We start from the raw sequence: 15,236 nt of genomic DNA, 5'->3' as shown, positions 1-15,236 counted from the left end.
GAAGGACACCAGGAGAGCGACAGGAGCTATAATGAGCAAGCAAAACTTAACAGATTTGCTTAGTCATGAGACTGGAAAATAAAGGCAAAAAGTAAATGACAAATATAAATAGTGATAAGTAATAACTTTTTTTAAAGGTAATAATTCAGAAACTGCAGTTTAGAAAGTGTTCTTAGGAACTTGGAGAGTGCGTTGCAAGCTTATACAGTGTCTCATTAAAGGGAGATTACAAAAATGTAATTTTTTCAGATTATTTTTCTTTAAACACTTGTTATTTATGAAAGTGATTATATGAGCAAAATACTTACTTTTAGCAGCATTTTGTAGTCAGTTTTTTGATGGTCTACTTGTCATTTTTGTGTAGGCTTGCTACATGGCAATGAGGGACAAATAGAGCAGTGCAGCTGTAAAACCTGCTCCAAAAAAAAAAAAAAAAAAAAACAACTGTATTAATCAAGACCAAGGACAGAACCTAAAACTGTTTAACTTTTTTTTTTTTTTTTTTTTCCCCCCCCAAACTAGTTAGATTTTAAGCTCAAAGATACTGCTTTAAAGAAATAAGGTCATCACACAAAGTATATCTGATTCAATTTTTTTATTTTTTTTTTTAAAGAATAAATGCTTTTATGATGCCTGAAATTCCTGGCTTCAGGAATTTATCATTTTGTTATTTGCCTAAAGCCAGACTTTACTCAATACCTTGCAATGCATCCAAATCACCAGTCTGTCAATAAATATTTCACTGGCAGCATCTCACTGCATTGGGCGCAAAGGGATTTGATTTGGGTGCATCATGTGCAAAGGGATTTGAAGCTGTATCCTGTGAGCTGGCCAATTTTATGGCAGCAATGACAACAACATGAAGCATCCATCATTCTGTTCCTAGTGGGAGCAGAGAGAAACTGGGTTGGACCATGCAAAAGTCAGGATGCAATGATCTTTTCTTTAAACACACCACCCGAGCAATTCACGGGACCATGAAATGAAGTAAAGCTCAGTGATTTACACCAAGGAACACAGAAGGGAAAATCCTGGTTTGATGGATGTGGAAAAATACTCCCAGCTGGAGTTTCAGCCAGCAATACCGAGCTAAATCAACCTTTTACTTGTGACCAGCAAACATGTAAATCGAGTCTGATGAGTATTTATGGAGCTCAGGTCTTGAAAATTTATTTTACATTTTACTTGTCCCTGTACTAGACAACACTAGTCATGATTTTCCTTATCACTTGGATTTGCTTTATCTACAGCTCACCTTCAGTTTTATTTATTGTTTTCCACAGCTGGACGTCTGAGCGTATCTTGTGGTTGGATTAATTTAAAATTCTTTTGTTAATACAAAGCAACTGCACCTTTTTTAAAACTGTTTTCAAGTGGTAGTAGGGAGCAAAAAGGAAAGTTGGATCGTCCAAATGGGGACTCAAACACTATCAGAGGATTTCTACTTTAGCTTATGGTTTATTAACACTTTGGTGTTTGAGCAGTGTCATGATTCATTGCTGGCATTTTGGTATGGCACTAATTAGCACTAAATTTCTGTATTTTAAATTACTAATAGCATAGCTCAAATATCAAACCTTGAAAGTGAAAATGAGCAAACCGTTTGCAAGAGACACGCAAACTAAGAATTATTTACATCGGAATAATGATCACCAATTTTGAAGAACAACTAAATATTTTGCCATCCCAGTACTGTGTAATAAGGGCTGAAGACAACATGCTGACGTTTGTTTTCATAAAAGATAAGAGAATTAGGTGCTCTATCCTATTAAAACTGTTTGCAACTTACTCTTTCAGTTCTAATCCTTTCTTATTTGGGAAAAAAACTTTCTTCCTAAAGAAATTTGTTTTGAACAAATTCCAAAACTGCCAATGTTCTATTTTCAATAGCAATTAATAAAAAAAGGCAAGGCCTTTCCCGAGTAGTATATAAAATGGCTCATTTACATCTCACATCTTTAAATGTTCTTTGTTTATATTAGACTAAAAATATTTTTTTTTCTTAATACCCTGCTTTGGAAGTATACACAAGTATTCCTACATTTGTCCTCCCACATAAATAAGTCTTCCTACATTCCTGAGGCACTGGCGGGGGAAAAAAAATCTACATTTTAGCTAAGACCAAAAAATATTGAAACATTTAAGTCTTCTCCTAAATACTAACATGTGGCAAGCATTTATTCTGCCACAGAAACTTGAGTATAGTATTTCCTTTGTTCATTGAACAGCAATACAAATCCTGTAATAGCTTTGATACTGGTTTTGAGCCAGGACATACCATCTACAGAGGACAATAGAGCTCAGCATTTTTATTAGCAGCACAGCCCTTAAGCACCAGTGCACACCACTGTGCCACTGATGGCTAAGCAAGGCTGAGGAAGGAGAACTGCCTGAAAAGCAGGGGGCAGAGAACAATATCGAATTAAGCACCTAAAAATAATCATGTGAATTATCAAAGATTAGTCATATAGAACCTGGTCCTGAATTAGCATCTTCAAGCTGCCACAGAAAACATGCATTCTAACAAAGGTTTAAAATGAAACCTCAAGAGAGAAGGTACCTGACGTAAAGTCATGCAAGAGAACAAGAAATAGATTTGAAGATAGATGGGGGGGAAAGAGGGGCAGTTTGTTTTATTTTTTTGTTAGCATAGCAAATTCTCAGTTATCCTGGTTAAATCTAAATTAATTCTGTTGGAAGCCATGAGCTATAGAATTCACTTTCCTTCCCCACCCCCCTCTTCATTTTTTTTTTTTCCTGAGCAGTTTAAGTCTTGTGCAGCATCTGGTTTTCAAGATGGTTTACAGCTGGGTTTACTTGGGCACAAAGCAGTTGAGTGATTTGCCCCAAGGTTACACAGCTGAGCAAGTACTTCAGAGGAGCTCAAAAACTGTGTCCTTTGTAATTAATTCCTGACTCCTTACAACAACTACCAGACCATACCACCTCCCTCAAGGTATGCACAAAGCACAGTGAGTTGTGTTACACAAGAATGCAATTAAAAGTTGGAAAAAGTTACTTGAATTACAACCTATGTTAGAAACTGACTGAGCAAAATATTTCTGATGTGCTGGCACTGTGAGCAATTATAGTAGTGATGAGACTAGCTCGTGAGTTATTGAAAATATTTGTAAATGATAATTTTCTGCAGTATTTCTGTCAGCTGTATTTTTCACACATTTTTAGCAGTTCCCCCTGGGAATACAGCGTGACCTGGGAGACAAGAAAACTGAGCCCCATTTTTAACTTTTCCTGTTACCTGCTTGGTGATTTTGGCCAGATCTCTTAACCTTAGTTACAGTGTTTATAAGGGTAAAGATATTTACACGTCTTTGCAATGCACTCTACCATTCCCAGGAAAGAATTACCAATGATAAATATATGAAATTGCTCACATTTGCACTAGAGATGGCTTAAATCTTAACATCTGAGTTCAGATCCCTCAGACTCAGGTTGTTGGGATCCCACATTTACACTTGAAGTAGAGGAGAAAAATGGAAAATTCAGATCTCCATCTCAAGGGACAGTTCAGACAGAAATGTTTCTATCCAGGCTTCTTACAGGATTTATGTCAGGTATTTAACCGAGGAGGGGTGAGTATCTGAGACATGGAAAGAAACTTTGTACCAGAAAATAGTTGTCTAATTGTTTCAAAAAGCAAACTGGAAGACAGCCAGCTTATTGTTACTGCTGATTTCCCTATGCTCTTTCCCTGTGCAAGCTAGAAGACTGGGTCAAAATCATACTGACTCTGCTGGAGTTGCAGCAGCGATGCATGACCCTGAAGTGGCAGAACATAATGACGTATTTGCTGGTTTTGAGTTGTTCTTGTGTTTTCAAAGAGTTCTTATGAACTGTCCTTGTCTCTCCTGGGACTACCACAGGAAAGCAGGGGAATTAAGTTAAAAAGACCTCTGGATATATTCTAAAAACCTCAAAAGGAGGGACAATGCGGACAATGGTCCTAGAAAATGCTATCCAATCTATCACCTCTGGAGACAAAGCACGATTCTTCCTTGGATACTTTTCCCTCCAGCTCCCACTGGCTCTCCCTTTCCTTGTTCCTCTCCATTCATGCCTTTGTGCTGGTTTAGTTTAGCAAGGAATACTTGTGCAATTGTTCTTCCTTAGATTCTGAGGAATATTTTTTGGTGTTTAGTTTGAGATATACTTCCAACTATTTTAACTCCAAACATGGTTTATATCAAAAGAAGAGTGTCTACTTAGCCTTTTGACCTTATTTACCTAAATCATTTTAAATTACATCTAAATCAAGTCAGTAGACCTCTGTATTTAGACAAACCTTTGAATTCATGCCATTTGCCCCCAAATGCTCTCACTGGTTTAGCCCAGTATCTTCTTCCCCTGTTTTGTACTTACCAAGTTAAGCTCACTTCTGTTGCTTAGTCATTGCTTATTTAAACCTGTTCAGTTCTGGTAAAGTTTTACTGCTCTTCTCTGAAATCTCTTTAGTTTAATCAGCCAAATTCTCTTCTCTAAGCAGCTGTGCAAGCTGCAGATGAGCTCAGAACAGCTGGTGACTTTCTGCTCTGTTAGATTTTTGCCTGTTATTGAAGATTTTTGAATAAACAGGAGCATGGAGAGAGAAGCATCAAACCTAGTTCTAGTCTCCTTTCACCTGTCAACTTCCTTTGTTGACAATAATTTTATCAGTCACAAAGCGGACAAAGTTTATCCTAAGTGATTGCATTTCAGTTTGGTTCCTAGAGATGGAAAAACACCAAATATGAAGTGGATAGACGAGTTGATAGCTCTGTAAACCCTAGGATCCAATTCATTCAGGAGCTGTCATACCAATCCTCTTTTCTTTAGGAGATACATTTTTTACATTTTCCATTTTATCCAAATGGGTTTCAAGAAACAGCCTCTGGATCTCGTCACACAGACACTTACTGTCTCCTCTGTAGCAGGTCAAGGGGAAGCTGCACATTTTCTAAATGTGATAGGTGAAAGTATGCATGTCTTGTGCTGTTATTACAGATGATTGTGGAGACTGTTCCTAAGGATAATGTTTTTCTTCTTTCTGGGCAAAAATGCAGAACACTAGCAAACAGTAACTGGCCATTCTGAAAAGAGTTTAGCTGTGTTTGCTGAATCTGGAGGCAAACTGTACTTCCTTTGCTGGTTAGAAAACTCACCAGATAAATGGGGGATGGGATTTTTCTGATGCATCCTTTGAATTCTCACAGAGAGAGTTGAATTATGTCACTTCTTGATTGTGATCCAGGTTTCCAGATGCTTGCAGGAGACACCACTCTTCACACTGTGTTCTGCATTGTATTTCATTTCAAAACTCTCAATATTTTCCTGATGCTGAAAAAGAGAAACAACTTCAGAGTATCATGCTGATGTACAATAGCCCATTATCTTACCTCTCTATTTTTGATAAAGACATAAGTGTCTTCACTTGATGAAGACCTGAAGTGTCTGAGCTGCTTTTGCAGTCACTGGGGACTAGAATTCATAATCTATAAGCATAGGTATTTATCATTTCAAATGAACAAGACTTTTCATTATTTAACTAGAAGAACAAGTTATACTGTCACACACCTCAGCAGTTCTGTGACTGTCAGTAAAGAGCAGTGGGATGTGGAAATGAGCAACATAAAATCTCTAAATTACACTCCTGTGATTTTGTATAAGAGAGAATGACTTTCCCTTAAGCACTGGGGAAGGTAATAGGCTGGTTGCAGCGCTGAATATAAAGAAAGTAGCGATGGCAATTCTGGCTAACAAGTCTGTGCTCCTGTCCCTTAGTCTGGGAGCTGGGACAGAGGTCAACATTTGTGAGAAGAACCTCCTAAGTGCACAAACAAGGCTTATCCTTATAAAAAGGGGAAACCGCTGGTTCTCTGAGAAGGAACCAAAACGTTCCTGTGAGCTACATATCTGGGGGAGCTCTGCTGAAATGGAAAACCAGAAACCAGGCCTTGGAGAGCCGTTTGCAATTCTCATCCACAATTTTTCAGAGCAGTGGTGAAAACCCCACGTCTTCATCACATTGCAGCCCACACGGTCCCATTATGCCTGTGTCAAAGTCACTTCTCCTAAAGGACTATGGTAGTACTGCTGGTCTCAGTGTAGACACCAGTACAGCTCCAGCAATGAGCAGAGGGTTTGATCTACCATTTTCATCCACCCTTTTATCTGCCAAGACCACCTATGAAGTCCAGCGTCCAAGAGCTAGGACCAAATACCAAATAGATGTGACTAGTGTTCATCAGTCTGTGCTGGGATCAGTAACTGGCGCTCAGGAGAGCTGTAATCTGCCAAAGGAGCAGTTTTAAAAACCCAGGATACATATTTGTGTCAGAACTGTGAAATGATACATTTTATATGCAAGTGTTATTCTGCTAGCATTATTTATTAGGCTGCTTTGAAGAAAGCAAGAAGTTTTGTTTCTAAATCCTGAGTGTTAATCATTAAGACTCCTCATTTTATCTATTTTTGTGCTTTTAATTTTAGCCATTTGCACTTATGAACCTTGCACTGGGGAATGAGCTGAAGGAAATGGAGCCAAAGGTTCATCTCTTTGTACATTTGGCAACGCACATCCACACCCGACACTCCGAGTATGTCTCAACACTGGAAGAACCAAGGATCATGAATAGGGTTGAGAGGATAGATACAGTTTGTAAAGACCAGGCACCCCTTAATCCTAGTCCCGTGGCTGCTGGTAAGAGCCACTGGCCAGACGGGCACATCCATCTGTCCATACTGCAGCAGCGGTCACCACCTTTGTGCCCATGGTTTGCGATGAGCATTAAATCTGAGGCTTCCCGGGATGAGGGGAGCAGGCTGTTGAAGGGTTAAACGTTTCCTGCTTTTAATCTAGAATCACGTAATGTGGAATGAATGTTTCAGCTCAAAATGTTTCCTCACTCCGACAGTTTCATGGTGTGAGGTCAAAGTGTGGGGGAGACTGAAAGAAAAGAGGGGGTGCGCGGGGTGGCGAGCCAGCAGAGCCAGGGAAGCACACGAGCACCCGGAGAAACGACGAGGACGGTTTCTCAAGCAGCTTCAGCCCAGCTGGAAGGGGCCGTGGTGGAGCCATCAGCAGCGCCTGTGTGACTTTAAGGGCTTCCTGCTCCGGCTGCCTCTGCTTCTCCCATGTGTGCGTGCTTCTGCTCTGGGCACGGTTCCCACGCTACATTGCAAAATACGCCTTGAGTTTCTCACAGTACCGCTGCCCAGACACAAACTGCAGCTCCGGTCCTTCCTGCACCCCGCAAATCCAGGAGGTGGGACTCCTCTGGGGGCACTGCCTGCTATATTTATGTTTCCTGCCTCTGCGGATCTTTTCCTACGCTACCAGATCTGTTTTGTACACTAAGGGGCTCTACCTAGGGCGGCAAACTTCAATTTATGAACTCATCAAATTTCAGATGAACCAGAGTCTGCAGACCTGCCTGCTTTCACATCGCTTCTTATGTACTGACCAGCCTCGGCTGATTTCACCTGCAGGCCTCCTACACGAGCACGGTGATCACTCGTTCATGACTACCACTTCCTATGTCAAAACCTACTCCTACAGACCAGTGCATCAGGTTTGTCTGTTTTCCCTGGTTTCCGGCTCCCCTGTTGCAGGCAAAACAGTTTTCATTTGGGGAATTTGTACTTAATTTCTTGCCAATTAATGTGAACAGCTAGGCACTGATTAAGGGACTGAGAAAAAATAAAACAAACAATTACACAAACACTTAAGCAAACACCTTTCAGCCTTCTCCCCCTGAAGCCAAACACAGCAGCCTCGACCTCTGCCTTTCACCCTGGGTCACTCTCAGCCCATCCCAAATCCTCGCTGCTCTTAAACACAGCCGAGCAGGGCCATCTGCGGATGGTTTGGCACACAATGGGGCATTGCGAGGCTTCCAGAGCTGCTGGTGACAGGCTTGTGGCACATCATGGCCATGTCCCACACGGGTCACCTTGACAGGCCCTAGCTGCTAAACCTCGGCTCGCACGGCTGCAGTGAGCCCTGTAGTTTCTGCCCAATATGCTCCTCCTGCACACCGAAAAGAACTGCTCCCCACCCAAAGGATGGCAGTGACACAAAGAGGTTCGGGAGATCAGCCTGCTGCTGAGAAGAGAAAATTCTCTGTCTTCCCACCAAATGATAACAAATGTCTGAAGGGAATCATCTGACAAATCCTCTTGCTCAACACCACTCGCCCTGAAACTGCATGAAAAAAAACAAACTCCTTTCATGGCAGGAAATCCTCAGGCCAGTTTGTCACCAGGATTCAGAAAGATTTAAATAACAGAGCTACTGACATTAGATTTTGACTGGTGGAGGATACAGCCAGAAAAGCCGGTCAGCGAGAGTTTCTGTGGGCTGATAGGTGCTGATCCTATTGCTATCGGGCAAAAGTGGGTCGGATTGCCTTCAGGGTAAAGATTTGGGCTTCTCCAGAAGAATGACTGGATTCTAGCTCAAGCTAAAATTAGTTAGTTAGGTCTTTTTAAGAGTTCTACATGACAGCAATTTCCTAGGAATTAGGAAAATGTCAAACTCAAGCCCACAGCTCCAAACATTTTATTTCTAAAATGGGCCCCATGAAAACTCCCTGGGTCAGCCCTGTCAGTTTCCAGCACCCAGTTTCAGCCTTTAAACTGAACGGAAAGATCCAACCTTAAGTGTCTTTTTTTAACCCCAATATTTATTTGGGGATCTCTTTTGTGGGTCACTACCAGTTCCTCCAGCCCCAAATATTTGCCTTCCCTGTGTCTCAGGCAGGTTTTCTGGATGCTGCAAGAGGCAGCATAACCTGAGACCCAGAACACTGCCAGGTGCTGTTCAGGTTGTTCCACACCTACACACTCGTTCCCACTAAATTAAAACATTACTTCCTTCTTTCATAGAGTGTTTGAGCTCTATTGATTAAAACTCCTGTGTGTAAGCCAGGTGTCATGTTGTTTTAAATATTCTCTTGTGTGGAGAAGGGCTGATGGTTTGTTATTAATAGAGCAGGAAGTGGGGATTAAACTTTGCTCTCTAATCACAAACAAAAGTTACAACAGCTCTGTAGCTTCTGGGTAAACCTAGGAACGAACAACTGTTCCTAAGGAAAGTGAATCCCAGAAGGAGAAACCCAGATTGATGTCTCAATGGGAGCTGAATTAAAACAAGGTCAGGCTTGGCAGCCTGCCTCCTCTTCACCTTGTGAATATTCTCCAAGGGACTGGTCTGGAACACAACTGTTTTGACACAGGGTTTCCTGTTGCAAACGCTCTGTGCAGGCTCCATATCAAGCAGCTGGGATATTTTGTTTGGTGTGCCTAAACCACATCTTTAAGTGGTGTAACTTGCCATAGCACCATGAGAGTCTTGCAGATCAGCAGAAGTCTGTCAGCTTTTATTAGCTGAGGATTCAACTCAGCCTAAAAATCACTCATGGCAAGAAATGTTTCTGAGGCTAGGATGGTTGTTTCACACATGCAGACAAAGCGGGGCATTTTTCAAAGCCCAGAGTACCCCTGCAACTGCAGAGAAAGCTTTGCAGAGGTAGCTTTTGTGTCTACTGGTTCTCTCCATTAAGCCACATGGAAAAAGTTTTGAGAGTTGTGTCAACAGTGAAACAAAAGCTCTGAATGTTCAGTGGCCCTTTGATTTGCTTTAAACTCCTGGTGCATATTTTGCATTCACTTTCCAGGAATAGCCCAGTGAGATTCTTCCTGGCACAAAAGCTCCAGCAACTAGGATTGATGTCTTTAGGGTATCAATTACCTTGTTGTGCAGCATCAGAGTACTATGGCTGCACGTGGGAGTCCTGTGGGCTAGTGGAGTCCTCCCATAAAACAAATATGATATTACAGCAACAACAGAATATTTATAGATACCTTCTAGCACGACACAGAAGCTCCTGCTGGCCGGCCTGGTACATCCAGATAGCAAGTCGTTGACTCCGCAGACATACCAGACCCAGATCTGAAAGCACAGCAGTTAGCATGAAGTTGCATTCTAGCTAACAATCTCTTTTTAACTGCAAAAATGTATTTTTTTTTTTCAGTAACACAGCCCTGTTGCTTCCAGTTATGGGGCTGGTTTGGTTGGCATTAACTGAGGACTCACTGCCCCAACATTACTGTGTGATGTGGACGTGCCCTTAGAGTTACACAGCTGGGTATTTGTTCTGGAAATGCTTGCATGCTCACCCACTCTGCACAGAAACAATGCAATGTTATTTTTTTTCTTCTAAGTGGTCATAATTAACAAAGCACAACCCATATAATCACACAGCACTGCTCAACATCACTGGAGAAATACACAGCAAAAGAATTACCTCCCCACTGCTTTTGAATAGCACAAAAAAGTAAATAATCTTACCACAAGTATTCAGTGAGCAAAACAAAGCCTAAATTCATCAGTAATATCATCTCCCTGCCTTTAAAGTTCAAGCAGTGTTTAACAAAAGCTCTGTGGCATGGGCAGCCTTTACAATTGCTGGGCACTTACTGTGCTGTGAATTGGAGATGTGACAGACACAGTTCTATAAACATCGGAGCTCACCAGTGCATGCTCAGCCACTGCAGCATCGCTGGCGGCAGGAGCTATGCCGCTGTGGTGCATGCCCAGAAACCCAGGTCTGAGAAAGAGCAAGCCCCAAAAAAATAAACAGGACTCTCTCGTCCAGTTATTTAACAGGGCATGAAAGCAATTAAAGAGATACTGAGGAAACCGGTCATGGAAAAATTAGGTCATACTATTTAAATTCAGTTTTATGGTTACATTCTTTCTTTAGTATGTTTCCCTCCCATGTTGTTTCCCTTCCATTACTGTTGTTTCTAATGATAATAGCAGTGACACAAGCATCAAGATCTTTCAGCGTTCTTCTGGCTACCTACTGCCCTATTTACCCTCCAATGTTCTGGTAAGTGCAGATGCCCCAGTAAAGATATCATCACTACCTGTAAAGTAAGGAACAGGAAATAAAATGAATCAGAAGGAGACGCTAGGTCCGTTATGTGTTTTATGACGTACAAAGATTAAAGAAGAAGACAAAATTACAACATAACAAAATCAACCAAATATTTCAAGCAAATGTAGAGCAAAAAAGGAGCCTTGTTACTGCAAGACTGTACTTCTAATACCAGTGCTTCTGTGTGAAAAAGATTTTTCTTCACTTGATTTCAATGGTTCAGCTTGTTTAATGTTTTCCTTGAAGTTCTTGCCTCTTTCAAGGCAGATACTTTAACCTCAGTCCTAAGAAGCAGGATAAAGCCACTCGAACATTGCCTAATGCTGTAGTTGTGGTTCCCAGATAACTGGTGGTTTAAGACCTTCAGCTGACCTTCAGAACCACATTGTCTTTATCAAATTTTCACCTAGTAGTGCCAGGCAGGCGCATGACAATCTATAGTTGTGGTTTTTATAGCTGACAGCAGTCTACAGTCCCAAAAATCTGGGACTGGCCTAGGCTAGATTAGGTTTTAAAGAAAGGATAACAGCAAATTATTTCTACTGCGCCACTTAGTGTATTATGTAAGAAGTGATTACTCTCAGTTGTTTATTTTTACCTTATCTCTTTAACATCTTCTCTACATATTCTATGGAGGCAGTTATAGGCCACTGAAAACTCAGTTTTATGTGACATCCTGTGACATTTTTGAGTGACAGAAAGGCTGTGTTGGGGGTTATGTGTTATACCAGACTTTAAGGCCACAATTTTCCACTACCGAAGTGCCAAACTATGTACTTGAGCTGCCACCAGTCAGGCATCCAAATTAGCATCTGGGGATTTAATGAAAGAGGGTGGCTGTTCACCAGATGTCCATGGACATGTAATTGATCTAGGCTATAATGGACATCAGTGTAGAATTTGGCAAAATACCAGCTGGGAAACTAGTAGTTAAAGAGTGGGAAACAATGCCTGGTATACGGATGTTGCTGTAGATTAAAAAACAACAACAACAAAACTATTTAAACTAGAAATAGTAACAGTAACTGAAAAGCATTGTACTGGTGCAGGCCAAATACTTGAATTTCTGAAGAATCAGGAACCGATCTTGTTAAATATTTTCATGAATGACCCTGGCACAGACCATCAGAGCATGGGAGTAAAGCTTGCTGGTGATGTAAAGCTGGGAGGTGCCATCTATATGCAGCAGGATCAGAGTGCCCTACAGGAAGAATGGCATTCCTCTGGGGAACTGAATCACAGCAATAGGATGCAGGAGCAAACGCCCAGGGACTGAGAACAAGAATTTCTCTAATCAGTGAGAAGCAACACAGGAAGAGAAAGGCTGTAGCATATTACAGCAGCGTGCATGAGTATCAGTGTCTTGCAGCTCCGAGGATGTTGAACAAAACAATTAGAGCAAAGGCGGAGAGTGTACGTGGCACTGTGCAGGGGCTGCCCGAGACCATCCCGTGAGCGCTGCTCTGATCACCCATACTCCCAACAGAACAGGTGCAGGCAGAGGAATTACTGAGGGTAGGAAGCCTGTCGTACCAGAGGAGGCTGAAGCCGTGCTTATATTTTTGTATCTCTGACCTCCAAAGATCCTGGAGCAAGCTCTGAGCATGTTTTTATGTCCACAGGGCTAGGACATTACATTACTTAGGGAAATATTAGCTCAGATGTGACTGGGTGTCAGTGGAAGTGTTGCACAGAGTTCCTATGCCCCCCTGCAGCCTTCCTCTTCTTGTTCTTGCCCCCAGGCTGTTTCTCTCCATTGTGCCAACAGGAACATTTCTGCAGTCACCTGGGACTGAGTAATTGATCCACCCAAAGAACAATGCTACAACAACAAAAAGCTCATTTTTCAAGATCAAGCCTCTACACAGTCAATATCTTCGGACTTCTTTGAAATCTGAGATTTACTCTGTCAATGGTAACCTGGGAACTTTGGGGAAATTGCATTTTCATTGTACGGACAGGCACCTTTCTCTATTTGGGCGTGCAGGAAGTATCCCAAGAAGGGACAAAGTCACTTGCTACACACCCGTCTGTGTGGTGAAGAAAAATTCCTTAGCAAGGGAAGAACGTTGAGCAGGAATCAATGCAGTCAGAAAACTCAAGTGTCCATGAATTCCCAGTAGCCCAGAATTAGAAGCTGTTACCTAGCTACGGGAGCAGGAATGTTCTGGAAAAGCTTCCCAGTGGGGGACAAACACTTTAACTAGTTCTAAGATGAGGTTTAACCCTTAAGGACTGTACAAGACAGCTCTGTAACAGTTGGAAGTTTCCTTCATGTCCGGAAAGGTCCCTTCCAGTGAGCTGGTACATCCAGAGCCAAGTGTTAGGTGCCCCGCTCCAAAACTCTTGATCACAGAATACAGGAAAATGGATTGTACGTTGGATTTTACATTCTCTACACAAATTTAAAACCTTGGCTGTATCTCTCCACTCTGTATTTTTGCAATACAGTGCAAATTCCACCATTAGGGTTTGCTGGTACTTTTCACTAAAATGTCACAAGCCAGATCAACTACACAAGGTGCGTGACAAAAGAGAACAAGGCGTGAGAGACTTTTATCTTGGAAGGAACAAGTCCTAAAGAAAGTGTGAAAAGGGCATATCCTACTCTTTCACGCTGAAGACTGGCATTGAATTCACCCCACACCATTCTCCAGTTATACTGAACTTTTCCATCCCCAGCAGATTGACTCCAAGGGGTTTAAATACGCAGAAAAGAGGAGCTGGCCACCACGGTTCAAAATAATTTAATAAGGATGACTGATCCTTAATGGAAAAAAAAATCAACTCAAAATGATAAATAAGGAATAATCCATGGCTTTCTTCTGTACCACCCTAAAGCTGCAGCATGAAGCCGGGATGACGTGGGGCTTTCCTGTAGTGTATGCCTCTCCCAGGGGTATGGCCACGGTCACAAGTGCATGCTTCAAGTGCTGGGGCCCCAGTGAACTCCCACTGTCTGCAAACCTGCAATGACACCTACTGGTAACCAAAGATGTTCCTGCTCGTGGACAATGCGAGCCTCCTTGCTTCCAAACACACGCGAGACTTCTTTTATCCCCTGGCTTTCCATCATCAAGGTTTGCCTCAGTGTTTCTGTACATCCTAGTGCAGGAAGCTGGGCTCTGCTTGGCCTGGTTTATTTGCAAACCACTTGTTTACCATTTGTCTTCTGTTCTGAGCTGGAACACATCTGTAACTGCCTTGGGGGGGGGCACTGGGACCTCATGCCTAGGGCTTCTCTTGCCTAGGGCTAAGTCATTCAGGTATGTAAGGACCTTCTTGGATCACTCCCACACTGCCATTCCTGTCATCCTACAGGACAGTTGTTTTCCTTATACTGCAGTCCTTGGCACTCAGCACCTAGCTACTCTCTGAAGGCCCTGGAAGGTGACCCTCTATCTGTGGTTGTCTGCGATGACGCCTAGATGGTCACTCCTGAACTGGTGAAAAGAAGGAAGCATCACTTCAAACTAAACAGTCCCACTGCAGACAGCTAGGGAAACCAACCGTATTCAGTGGATATCTAGTTTTAGAGCCTGAAAATGAAGAGTTTCAGAGGCAGTGGTACTACATTTCTTTCAAAAACCTCTGCTTCTTCACCCTAAAAAGAAGACTTTGACAAAATATATCAACCAAATCTGTGGAGGACTGACAGCACACTAAGCACAAACCAAAGGAAGGCAGGAAGTCCTTTTCAGCTCAGAGTTAGCATTAGGCTTTCTAACATTGAGATAACACAGAAAGAAAGGGAGGCCTGTGGAGGAAGAAACTGCAAGCATTCTGAAATCTGGAGGGGTTTTAACATGCATGTCTCAGACTGCTGGAACACCGCAAAATGATTAACCCTTGTACAGGGTTCCATAAATCACAGCAAAAACACAAGCAAAGTAATTAGAGTTGGGAATCCCACAACACATTTTCTTACTGAATTTCTTGGATTTGTCCCAGATTTTAAATCCTCTCCTTTGTCTTTTTCTAACAATTCCTGGGTAGCATTACAGCCATGCATAAATAGTGAAAATTCCCTAAATTATTTCTATGACGGCAACAGTTGATTGAAATTAGTCACTTGCATTTAAAGAAAGTCAGTGATGAGAATGCTCTGCATTTGTAAATAGGTAAGGAGCTGGACAGATTATCTGTTGGCATCCCTGAGGAGTAAGCAGCTTAATCTCATTAACTTTGGATATCCTCAGAGTAGGCATACATACCTGAGGACTAGTTTTCCAGCAACACTCTACAAGTAGGAGAAATGAGTTGAGTCAATTCACCTCATCCCAGATATCCAAAAAC

The 15,236-nt window shown here is 42.0% G+C and overlaps 2 long non-coding RNA genes across 2 annotated transcripts; one reads left to right on the top strand and one right to left on the bottom strand.

Moving 5' to 3' along the window:
• Positions 1–23: 23 nt before the first annotated feature.
• On the bottom strand, positions 24–5,296 carry LOC311444203. The gene is made up of 2 exons (XR_014697724.1): positions 5,160–5,296; positions 24–413 (listed from the first exon to the last, which is right to left on the bottom strand). It is a non-coding gene; the product is annotated as an uncharacterized lncRNA (long non-coding RNA).
• LOC311444205 lies at positions 2,872–8,077 on the top strand. The gene is made up of 2 exons (XR_014697726.1): positions 2,872–2,956; positions 6,487–8,077. It is a non-coding gene; the product is annotated as an uncharacterized lncRNA (long non-coding RNA).
• Positions 8,078–15,236: the final 7,159 nt, after the last annotated feature.

Source organism: Aythya ferina (genome assembly GCF_964211825.1).
Source record: "Aythya ferina genome assembly, chromosome: 13".
In the NCBI taxonomy this organism is placed as follows: domain Eukaryota; kingdom Metazoa; phylum Chordata; class Aves; order Anseriformes; family Anatidae; genus Aythya; species Aythya ferina.
This window is presented reverse-complemented; position numbering and strand designations above follow the sequence as displayed.